The sequence below is a fragment of the Belonocnema kinseyi genome, chromosome 1 (genome assembly GCF_010883055.1).
Source record: "Belonocnema kinseyi isolate 2016_QV_RU_SX_M_011 chromosome 1, B_treatae_v1, whole genome shotgun sequence".
Classification (NCBI taxonomy): Eukaryota; Metazoa; Arthropoda; class Insecta; order Hymenoptera; family Cynipidae; genus Belonocnema; species Belonocnema kinseyi.
The window spans coordinates 115972088-115984947 of NC_046657.1; positions in this window are offsets into that span (position 1 = coordinate 115972088).

Consider the following 12860-nt stretch of genomic DNA (forward strand, 5'->3'; position numbering starts at 1 on the left):
CCCATTTATGGTCAAATATCCACGTTTTGAGACCCCCTCTATCCGAAAAACAGGTTTTTACGAATATGTTTGTATATCTGTCTGTGAACACGATAAATTTTGAAAAATTAATCTATCAGATTGTCATTTGGGACACTCGTTCAGTGTCCTAAACTAAAGGTCAAGTTCGTTAGCCAGCCATTTTGGATACAAATTCAAAACGTGGGCACATTTTGAATATTTTTGACACCACTTTTTTCAAAATTCAAAAATTCTCTGTGCGGTTATACATAGTATTCAAAAAGTCGAACAATTTATCCTAATAACTTATTTCAAAAAATCAAAAATTACCAGAGTTATAGCATTTACAAATTTCCAAAAAACACAGGAAATGAACATTTTATGCCAAATAACGCGCGATGTGGAAAAAAGTCAAGAGAAGAAAAATTTTGCTTTTTGAATGCCCTACGAGATTATCATAACAACATTTAAATTTTCTTGAAAAATAAAAAATTCAAATTTTGACAACATACAAAATTTGACAAAATAATGAAAAATCCAAAAATTACATTTTTCGGCTAAACTGTGCAAAATACGGTAAAAGATAAATTCACAAAAATTGTGCATTTGAAAAAGATCTAAAAATTTGTTATCAACCACTTTTTGATAGGATGTATTAGATTTGTATAAAATTTGACCTCCCTAGTTTTTGTCAAAAATGTCCACGTTTTGAAACCCCCTGAATCCGAAAAACATATTTTTACGAATGTGTCTATCTGCCTGTCGTTATGTTTATATTTATGTCTGCCTGTGAGCACGATAACTTTTTGTTTCATTTATAAAAAAAACATTGAAAATACAAAAATCAATTTTTAGACACACGACACAAGCTATAAGCCAAAATAAATAGATAACATTTTTTCACCGAAGGTAGAGCAAAAAAATGTTATAAATGGTTTTTTTACATTCTCATCAGAGAAGATATGGTGAATTCGATTTTACAGAATGTTATTTGGCATTCCTGATAAATTCCTATTTTGTTGGTTATCTAGTTCTGTACTGCAACCCTTCAACTGTAATCAACACATTTCAGGATGTCTAATATCGCCGCAAAAATTCAAGACCCCCCACTTTAGAAGGCAGTAACTCGGCAGAAAAAAAGGTGGGGAGGTTCGATTAAAAACCACACGAATCCGCTAAGTTTCTGAATAAAATGGTGTTTCTGTAATTTGCGTAAAAAAACTTGGTTCCGAGCTATTTAGCATAATACCAGTAAAAATGATGTCGCGAGGCCCATATTGTTGAGACACTATCTTTTACATGACCCCAGAGCTAAGAACACGATGAAAAAAATTGGAAAAAATTCTGGAGTGTCCGACAACATGTTGAGAATCCAGTAGAGACTTTAAAATTTTAAAATATTAAAAAATGTCAGTTTTGCAAGGATTTTTGTTTAATGTTTTTATTTAGGAATTGAATGGAGCTATCGCGCTGTTTAATGGCTTAAAATGTGTGGCAATGTACCCCGATGTTTATTTTTTGTCCACAAAACTGAATAAAAATTATCTTTTCGCGATTAAAGTCGCTCAGCATAATTCAGAATTTAATGAAACGAGGCATCAGGCGCGTGCCACAGGAGTAGAAAAAAGTGTAGAAAAAAAGGTCCGTCATATTTCCCAACGGCAGGCAGACGTTTTCTCCAGATTTCCCGTAGCTGCTGCTTGCTCAGCAGCGCTATCTCAAAGTTTTGAGGTGGGCTGCTCCCTTCTCTCCTGATAAAATTTTGATATTTTTATAATACAGTATCAAGCTTGCACACGAATTATCTTGCATTTTGTTTATGTAATATAGTACACTTATTTCGGTATTATAATATAATTTTGTAATTATTAGGCTGTTAATTCGCTACTGAAATGCGTGAAAGATGAATCGAAGAAAAAAATTCTTCATTTCCCGTTCGCAATCATTTTTCGCGGTCAATTAAATTTCAAAAATTGAACTCTAAAGCTAAGTATTTTTCCATTTAAATTATTCCAAAATGAACTGGAATTTAAAGCACTTAAGATGGAACTGCTACATGTTACACTTTTGAAATTGAAGTTTAGACATTTTTTACTTCAAAAGGTCAATAACTTATACCTATAAAAAAAATATTAACACATTTCAATTAAAAAATTTATATTAAATGCATCTAAACTGAAAATTTTAGAATGTTTAACTTTTATAAATTGTAGAGTTCAAAGATTGAAATTTAGTTCGAAAAATATAAATCCATGTTATCATTTTCAATGCTCTGAATTGAAGAAATAATCAAAAGATTTTAAAAGTGTAAAAAATTATAGTAGTTTAACCAAATTTAAGCTAGAAACATAAAAATTAAACTGATTCAAGTTTTTTAAATTCAACATTTTTTACATTAGAGGTTGAAGTATTTTAATTTTAAATAGTTTAGATATCTTTTAAAAGCTCCCAAATTTTACTTAAGGGGAGGTTCTACACTTCAAGTTTCAAAAAATCCTTTTTTTTGCATTTTTTGAATCTTTTTGTTTATCTAAAAATATGCCACTAAAAGAATTTTGTCGAAAACATATTCCTTCCCACGTTTTTGGGACCTCCAAAGTACCCATCTCCGGCCTTTTCATGCGCCTTGGTGCGACACGGTCTAACTGTCGCAGAAGTAACCTTTTTCGAGCTGGATGGTATGCCTTTTACTAGAAATATTTATCGAATTGACTCAATTTTAAAAATTTTTTTCAGTAAACATGCCTCTCTGATCGGCCGAGCACGATTTTCAAAATTTTAATTTTAAAATTTTTTACAGACCCCAATAGGTCAAAAAATTTGGTGAAATTTCAAACTTTTAATTAAATATTGCATTATTTAAACAAATTTAATGTAGGAAAAAAATTCGCTTCGGCCGATCATAGATAATACAGGCCTCAATCAAAATATACTTCATTTTTTTTATTTCATATAACCCAACTGGTTGATGTGATACCACAATGACACCCATGTTGTTTTTGGTAGCGACAAGTTCAAATACTATTCAAGGTCGCGGATTTCACATTTGAAAATTTTCAAAAATACAGATTCACAGTTAAAGAATGTATCTTTAAATAAAAAACAAGTTTGTGTTGATATCTTTAGTAGATCTTTTGAAATTCATTTCCGAAAAATATGCCCGATTTTCCAGCTGAAGTGTAGAAAAAATGACTTCTAATATGTGTTAAAATGATTTGAATTTCAAAAAATAATTTTTCAAAATAAAAAATGATTTTTAATAACCCTAACAATCTTAAGTTTGTGTTATTTTGAAGCATTTTACAATTTGTACTAAGTTTATAATTTTTTGTTCAAAATATACAAAAGTCTACATTTATTTTTAAATTAAGTCATGGCTATTTGTACCGGAATTTCGGCAGAATAGCCGAATTTTGTCGGAATGCACACTTCTTTTAAATTATTTGAAATCGTTTAAAGTTTTAAATTACACCAAACTCTAGCCTTCCTAGAACTCAGGGGCGGACCCAGAAAAATATTGGGGGGGGGGGGGCATATATATCCCATGCATAACTTAGCGGCGTCGGCTTTTATTAGGATAGGCCAAAAGTTTCGGGGGGGGGGTGAACCCCCTAAACGCCTCCGCCACTGCTATAGAACTGCAGGCTCACCTCACGCAGTTCTTCAGGGGAGCCGGACGAGAGCGGTTGCTACATTATATGTATAGATATATAATCCAATAGAAAACGAGACAGCCGGTCCTCACTGTTTACGTTTCGATCCCTCCGAAATCAGTCCAAGGTTATTCGAAGGCAACCCTCGACACTCGATTGAAAGTGGAAGTTTGGTGTAATTTTGAATCTTTTGAGAGCCTCTAAATATATCTACAATTTTCTTGAATTGCTCTATCAGTAATTCGTTTGGAATTTTTAACCTAAACTATGGAAATTCCTAAATTTAGAATCGATGTAGCAAATCAATTATTGTTCACTTTTTGATACTTAAAGTAAAGTTCAATTTTAACTTTCAATTATTAAGGTCTTCCAAGACTGCATCTTAAAATTCTTTTAATTAAAAATGTACGCTTGAAAATAAAAATCTAAAATGGAATCATAATTTAATTAAAATTAAAGAAGATAAAAATTCAACTACTTATTTCAAAAAATTGTTAAAATTAAACTTGGGCAGATTTTTCTTCTAAAATTTGTCAAATTCCTGCTAAAAAAAGAAATTCACTGTCATATCTCGGTCTCGAAGAATTCCCGGTCTAGCGGCCAGCCTGTATTTTCATTTAATCACGAGCTAACTTCACTTCGTCGATTGCTGAGGGGAAAACAATGGACTAAATACCAAACTCATGGGACTAATACTTATTTTGTTAATATATTGCATTCTGGCCCTCAGAACTCGACGAAGTGAAGTTAACTGGAGATGAAGTGCAAATGCTAATAGAAATGGGGGCCCCATTATGTGGCATTATTGTTAAGAATTTGAAAGGAAAAATATAAGATGAGGAATTTTTTATTTGGAAATTGTGTATTATGAGTTGTCTAAAAATTAACAAAATAAACACTAGCTTTCTACTGGGTTTTACTTATTTAGAAAATACATTAATATCTTCAGATTTTTTTTTGAATCACAAGAATAGTCCGTGGCATCAAGTGAGCGGTTGTACAAATGTAGTAGTATAATTTTGGTCATACAAATAAGCAATATAGAAAAGGCGATTGGCACGGCTATTTTAATTTTGTTAAATTCTCTTTGACGAAAATCTTAAGGTTTTGAACAATTTCTCACATAGATGTGCTTTTCGTTATTATATTCCAAAAGATAATTATTTTAATTTTTACAAATTTTTAAAAGGTTCACTATATTATACTTTAACAGAGTGTCTAGCCATTCTTAGGAACAAAATTCAGGTCTTTTCTAGGTTTTCCAGCATATGAGATTAAGTTTTTTTATGTTTGATTTTTTACATCAAATAATGAAATAAACGTTTGTTATCCCGGTAAGAAGGAGTTTATTGGAACACATATACTGAAATTAAAAAAGAAAAAAAAACATTTTAATGCCTTTAAAGGCATAAAAATGGCATTTTTTCGAAATGCCATTGAATGTGCTTTGCACATTTAATGTGCAAAGCTCGTTTCTTTTCAATCATTCTCACTGCGCATCAACTTCAAGGCATTACAATGATTTGCTTGTAATCCGACAAGTTTATGCCATTTAATGCCATTCAATGATACTCGGCGAACGGCTAAAAATTGTACGCCATCTCTGGCGGACCGAAGGAACCGAATGGAGCCTCTACAAAGTACCCGCAAAGACCCCATTCGGTTCCTTTAAAAAAAAAAACTAAAAAAAAACAGCAAGATCAATTTTTAAGCTGCTGAAATTCGGATTCTACGTTAAATTTTCTAATAGAAACTGACGGAGTAATGGCAATACTTTTTTTTGCAGCATTAAAAGTGTAAAAAAATGTCATTAACTTCTGCTGAAGGTGACTTCAAGCGCATACATAATAGCTCAAGCAGTATTGGGAGCTGAAATCATGACGTCAGAAGGGGGATTTAAACAAAGATGGCCGGCGACAACGGGGTCACTTTGCAACTGATACATTGTGTTGTTAGTGAATTTTAATCGTTTTTCGTGCTTAGTATGTCAAAGATGTCGCTCAGCATTGCTGAAATTTGTAAATTTACGTTATCTACTCCTTCGTGAAGGTATTACAAGCTGGACACATATTATTTTATGTAAAGAAACCGGATGATCAAATGAGCATAAAGCTAATTGCTTGTTGTTTACAATCGTCCAGTTTGCGTTACCAGTTTTGAGTACCTTTTCCCTGCACTGCAATCTACAAAAAGTACGTTTTCAGATCATAATTGAGCATGTTCATATATATATTATTCATTCTAATAATAATATCAATATTTTCTTGGCAGTTCTTGAAAAAACTTCAGCCAGGCAAAACTCAAGTTTTCAAAATATTTTCGATATATGTAAAAAATAAAAACGATTTTGCTTCATGTATTTTAGGGAACTTGTAATTAGTTCTTTTCAAAATTTTGAGGTTATAAAATAAAATTATGTACAATCAAGAAGACTCAAATCGTATATCTAAATTATTCATAAATTTAAAACATTAGAAAATATATTTGGCTCTAGAAATCAATGTGAAGTTATCTGTTCGAAATGAGTAATCCTCACTTTTAAAATGCAGAGAACAAACACCCTTCAGGCCCTTTTTTATTAACCAATTTAACAAAACCTTTTTTAGGCAAGAGAAATTGATGAAACCTAACATCTAGGTTTTTGCTAGCCTTGCTTGAACATCCGAAAACAGAGCAAAATCTTTTACTTTTGCTTTTCCTCGGACTGAATTTCGTACCTAGATCGTCTATTTCAATATTATCGGACATTTTTTTTTAATTTGATGATTTAAATCGTAGCATTAAAAAATATATCTATATTCTACTTTGAATATCACCGGAATAGCACACAGCATTTAAAAATGACCCCGTTATTTTTGTGCCAAATTTAGCTACCAGATGGCGCATCGCTGTATTTCAGATCCCAATTGGGATCTGAAATCTTGAGGGCACCACTTGCGGGAAAAGCAATATGGCCGGTGATAGTAGGTAGACGTCTCATAAGACTCATGTAAAAACATTGAAAATTAGTCTCAAACCTTAAAAACGAAAGTAACAATAGCTCAAATTTGTGATTTCACAAAATCTACACCGGCATGTAGAAACTTCGTAGAAGGATAAAGAATTTTATATGCAGGATACCTTCCATTTTGCAGAAAAGAGGTGGAAAATAAAACTTCAGCCTGTATTGTTGCAATTTTGTTTGCAAACTTCGAATTTAAAAACTCTTGTTGTCTAAATAATAAATTCTTCAATTTTTTCCCCTCATAAACATGTAAAATGTCATATTAACTATCGAAATTCCAATGCAAAATTTAATTCATATCAACATGAAATAACAAATCAGCAGTAACTTTTTTCAGATTTGAGGTTTAGAACCTGCTTTGATTATTTTCACTCGGAATGCTGAAAAATCATTGAAGAATAAAAACGATAAATACTTGACGATGATTATAACTTTTTCTCCAAACTTTTTTATTGAGAGTGGAACAAGCTTGGAAATCCATTTGAATTTCGTACATTTTTTACTTTATTCTGTTTTATTTCTCGAGCCATACTATCAGTAAATGCTGTTAATGCACTATAAGATTTTTTCTATTTTTTTAAATAGAAATCTATTTACATTGCAGAAAAACCGAACCGTTTCTTGCTTTCGAACAGTAGAAGAGCAACCAAACACACAACAAAACACTTTGCTCTTCGATTTTCGTGGCGAAAACTCCATTGATAAAGTTTGATTGATTTTATTTGTAACTTTTTATTTTTATCGCGATTTCACTGTAAAAAACATTGTAAAATCTTTAGAAAAATTATTTTCGTATATTCGCCAATACTTCCCGTCAAAATTTACCTACGCTCAAGGGTTTCCGATTCTGCCACCAGGTGGCGTATTCGAGTATTTCAGATCCCAATAAGTTTATACTATATAATGGCATTCAATGATACTCGTGGAACCGTCAGGGATGTGTGCGTATAATACATGGTTTTCGACATGTATATTACTATGTGTATTACGTCCTTAGTTTTCTAGAAATGTATTTTACATTTGATCATGTGACTATACGGGCAGGATTTTTTAATTCTTTACTTTAAAAATACCCAATTGCCTTATAGAAATAAATAATGTTGAGCAACTAATTCAGCATTCGTCATTATTTATCACATCCCTAAACAAATTACTTAAAAAATAATGGTAATATACGTGTTTATTGTCCTTTATAATCCGCAACGTTTTCGAGCATGTGGAAGACGAGTGTAATTAATCTTTCACGCTCGAAATTAATGGTTCTCACGATGTCCCCTCCTGAAATGTTTTTTTTTACACTTATTCTTAACATTTTTATTCTTAAAATTAAATCAATTGAACAGCTTTATAAGAGGTTATGTCAATTATTCAAATCTGTCAAATGCAGTCCCGCCCAAGTAAATAACGTTCGCCATCTTTGATATGTATTATACATAGTTTTCTACAATTTTCTACGTATATTACGTCGTTTATGTATTATACGTATAAAACCTCGAGTGACACGTCACAACCAGGGTTGTGCAGTGACGCTTCACTCGAGGTTTCTGACGTAATATACGTACAAAATGTATTATATTTAAAAAAACGTAATAAACGTAATAAAGGTAGTGGACTCGTATAGAGCATAATATAACCTCACTTTTTAAAATTATGCTTATGTGTACTGACTTACATCGTTGTAATCTCTGTTAATTCGTGGAAATTTTTTGAAGTATTATAAACCTTAAAGTATTATTAACCTTAAAATCCTTACAAACTTTGTGATTTTTTAAAATCTGTGAAATATTTGTGAAACCTTTCTTTAATCTTTGTTTGCAAAATCTTTTGTGTTCGTTTGAATTCATTGAAATCTTCACAAATGCGTTGAAACCTTTTGAAATACCTAAAAATCTTTGAAATATGATGTACTGTACTATTTTTGAAATCCTAATGAATTCTTTGAAAAATTTGTGAAGTCTTTCTGAAATATGTTTTATTTGTTTCGAAAGTGTATTTAGTTATGGTGAAATTTGAGGTGAGTGAATTATGCAAGTGTGCAGAAGGGTGTGGATGGGAGAGATTAATTGAGAGATTGCAAAGAGGAGGTAGATATTTTGGAGGATTGAGATAGATTTGTGTGGAAGTTTGTTTGGTGATTTGTGACAGGATGGGAGGACTGTGTTGACGGATTAGGTAGTAGCAGGGTTGGGTAGCGACCATGGACATAGGAAACATGGGACTAGGCATGCCATCCTAACATGGGCGAGCGGGGTTGAATCCACGGGAGCGGGGAGAATTCCATGAGTGGGGAGAGCCGCCATCTTACGATGTGCCATTTGATTATGCGCACGAGCCTTTTTGCCGACTAAATGTGCATGAAAATATAAATATGTGGGCGCTGCCATGTTTGTCGCGGGACATCAAAAGGGGGTGGACCTCCCCCCTCATTGCATCACCCCCGCAATGAAATGCCTAGTCACTTGTTTCCTATGTCCATGGTAGCGACAAAGAAAGGCGAGACAGGTACCAGTCAGCGACGGTAGATAGAGGCAGGGAAGTATAGAAGGCGGGAAAGTTTGAACTTGATTCATGGCTAGCGGAGCGAGTATCTCCGCGGAAGAAACAGAGTTTGAGCAGGAAGTGTTCAGTACGCCGAAAGAAGAGATAAAGGAAAGAAAGGCAAGGGGGAAGTTCAAAAGAACTATAGAAAAGGAAAGATTGAAAGCAAAAAGCGTAGGGTCAATAGAAGTATTTATCAAAAGGAAGAGAGGGGAGAGGGAAAGCTGTGAAGAGAAGGAAGATATCGGGGCGAGCATAAAATATCAGAAAATGTAAATTAAAAAAGGAAATTAGGCGAGAAATGGTTGAAGTTAAGAAAGAATTAAAAAAAGGGGAAGAAATCAGGGAAAAGTTAGAAAAGAGGATGCAGTCATTGGAGCAAAAACTAGAGAAGTAGGAAGAAGTTAATAATACAAAGGTAGAGGAGATGAGAGGTAGGATGAAGAAACTTGGAAGCTCGAACGGGGATTGTGGTGGGGACGAGAGTGGGAGTAAAGAGATGGAAAGGCTGAGAAAAGCAGAACAAAGAATAGAAAGGAAAGAGAGGGAAGAAAGAAAATTAAACATAGTGATAAAGGGTATAAGATTAGAGGGGAAGGAGTTGAAGGAAGGGGTGGACGAAGTACTAAAAAGTATTGATGCTAAGCTAGAGATAGAGGAAATGCGAAATGTAGGAAGGGAAGTGCGAAGAGGGGAGATAATGGTACTGGTGAAACTAAAGAAATGCGAACATAAGAGAGAGGTGATGGCAAAGAACAGGTTATTATATGGTACTCCAGAGAGAATAGAGGATAATTTGCCATGAGTAGAAAGGAAGATGCAGTGCAAATTAAGGAAAATAGTGGAAGAGGAAAGAAAAAAAGGAACGAGAACATGGGTTAAGTATGGGAGAATTCAGATAGATGGAGTATGGTGGGATTGGGATGAACAAAGGGAACATATAGTAAGAAATGAGGTGCAGGGAAACTAGAAGAGGAAGGAACGGGATATAGGAAAATAACAAATAGTAAGAAGGGGAAAAAGATGAAAAACGAAAGTAGGGAAGAATGGAAGATTTGTTCCTAGAATATAGCCGGATTGGAGAGAAAGGATAGGGAGTTTATGAGAAATTGGACACAATATGATGTAGTGATAATGATGGAGCCGTGGCTAGATGGAAAGGGATGGGAAAGAGTAAGGGAAAGGTTACCAAGAGGTTACAAATGGCAACTGCAAAATGCAAAGAGGAAGAATAAAAAGGGCAGAGCAATGGGAGGAATGGTGATGGGAGTAAGGAATGAATGTATAACAGGGAAAGATAAGAAAGACAGGAGACCGAGGAGGAAGGGAATGGGGAGAAGAGAGAGGAAGAAATTCCAAAGATAAGGTATTAAACGGGGAGGGGAAAAAGTTGTTAAAGAGCTTGGAGAAGTTGGGATGGTATATCTTAAACGGAAATATAGAAGGGGGTGAAAAAGGAGAATATACACGCTCAGGAAGTGAAAGGGGAACGGTAATTGATTATGTGATAGTGGATGATGAAGTAAGAGAGAAGGTTAAGAAACTAGAGGTAGGTGAATATATTGATTCGGATCACTTTCCCTTAATAGTGACAATAGAGGGACAAAAAAGCAATAGCAATATGAGTAAAAGGGGAGTATATGTAAAAAGTGTAGGAAAAGGGAATTGGTCAAGGAAAGGAACAGTTTAGAAAAAAAATAAGAAATATCAAAATGGGAGAGGGAAATGTGGACGAGGAGATGGGAAAAATGATAGCAGAAATAAAAATAGGATTAGAGTGCATAAACAAAAATGAAGTTAGTAAAGGGGGGAATAGAAGTGGGTAGGATGAGGACTGCAAATAGAAAAAAGGAGGTCAATAAGGAATTAAGAAAGTGGAAAAAAGAAAAAAGTAATGGGGTAGAATATAGGAAAAAAAAGAAAGAGTATGCTGAGATGTGTTATCAAAAGAAAGAGGAAGGGAATAAAAAGTTTGAGGAAGAGGCGGAGAAGGCTAGGACGGAAGAAGAGGTATGGAAGGTAGTAAATAGAGAAAGAAAAAGAAGAAAAAGACTAAACCAAGATATTGAAATGATAGAATGGAAGAAATATTATTTGGATTTGCTAGGAGGAGTACAGAGAAAAGTTGTAAAGGAAGGAAAATATGGTAGAGAAAGAGGACATTTCAAGGGAAGAAATAGTTACAGTTTTAGAATTAATGAAGGATGGAAAGGTGCCTGGTATAGACGAGATTCCAAATGAAGTATGGAAATATGGACGGATGGAACTAGAGGAATGGGTATGGATAATGTGTAATTGAGTATGGAGAGGAGAGGGGTAGCCAGAGTTATGGAAAGAAGGAGTATTTATACCAATAGTAAAGAAAGGCAAGGGAGAGGAGGTTAAAGATTATACGGGGGTGACGTTGATGCCAACACTGTATAAAGTACATGTAACTATTTTGTCGGAGAGATTGAAGGTAGAAGTTGAAGAAAAAAAGATAGTCACTGAATCAGATGGGTTTAGAAAAGAAATGGGGATAATGGGCAACATATATGTTCTTAACTATCTAGTAAATAAGAGAATTAAAAGGAAAATGGGGGCAATGATTGCAATGTTCGTTGACTTAAAGGTGGCGTTTGACTTATTAGACCGAGGAGAAATAGAAAAAGTTATGATAAAGAATGGGATACGAGAGAGATTAATAAAGAGACTATCGGAAATTTTTAGAGAGACAAAAAGCAGGGTAAAGGTAGGAGAGTAAGTAGGAGATAGTTTCTGGTTGGTGAGAGGTGTGAGACAAGGGTGTCCTCTGAGCCCACTTTTATTTAATTTACTAATATCAGACTTGGAAGAAGAAATGAGGAGAAAGGGTTGGGCAGGAGTTAGGATAGGGAAGGAAAAGATATATACACTGGCATACACAGACGACAGTGTTGATGGCAGAAGATGAAGAAGGGATGGCGGGATTAGTTACAGGATTAAAGAATTGCTTAGATGGGTAAAAGCTGAATGTAAATGTAGAAAAGACAAAGATAGTGAGGTTTAGAAAAGGAGGGGCAAGGATGAAAGAATGGACAGGGAGATGGAAAGGAATAAAGTTAGAAGAAGTCAAAGAGTATAAATATTTGGGATATATATCTTGCAAACGAATGGAGATCATACAGCTCATATAAGAGAAAGGATAAAAAAACGCAGCAGGGGTAATGAAACAGATATGGGCAATAGGAAAAAGAAGGTTAAAAAAAGTTGGAGAAAGAGAATGTGTTTATTTGATACGCTGGTATGGCCGGTATTAAGTTATGGAGCAGAGATATGGGGATGGAAAGAAAGGAAAGATATTGAAAGTTTACAAGAAAGGTATATAAGGTGAACACTAGGGGCAGACTGGAGGACGCCAGGATATATGATGAGAGAAGAAAGGGAAAAGTTAACTTTGAGTGGGGGAAAGAGGGCATGGAAATTTGAGACGAAGCTGTGGGAGGGAAAGGGAGGGGAGTTGGCGAGAAAGTGTTTAATGGAGGTAGAAGAGAGGAGAGGGAAGGCGATCGAATTAACGAGATGGGATGAAGAAAGGAGGGAGTTCTTTAATGATAGAGAAATAGAAGACGAGACTGGAGTAAACTATGAAGAATTGGAAAAAGTGAGAGGGAAAGGCAATCAATAGAAAGATGGGGGGGGGGGGG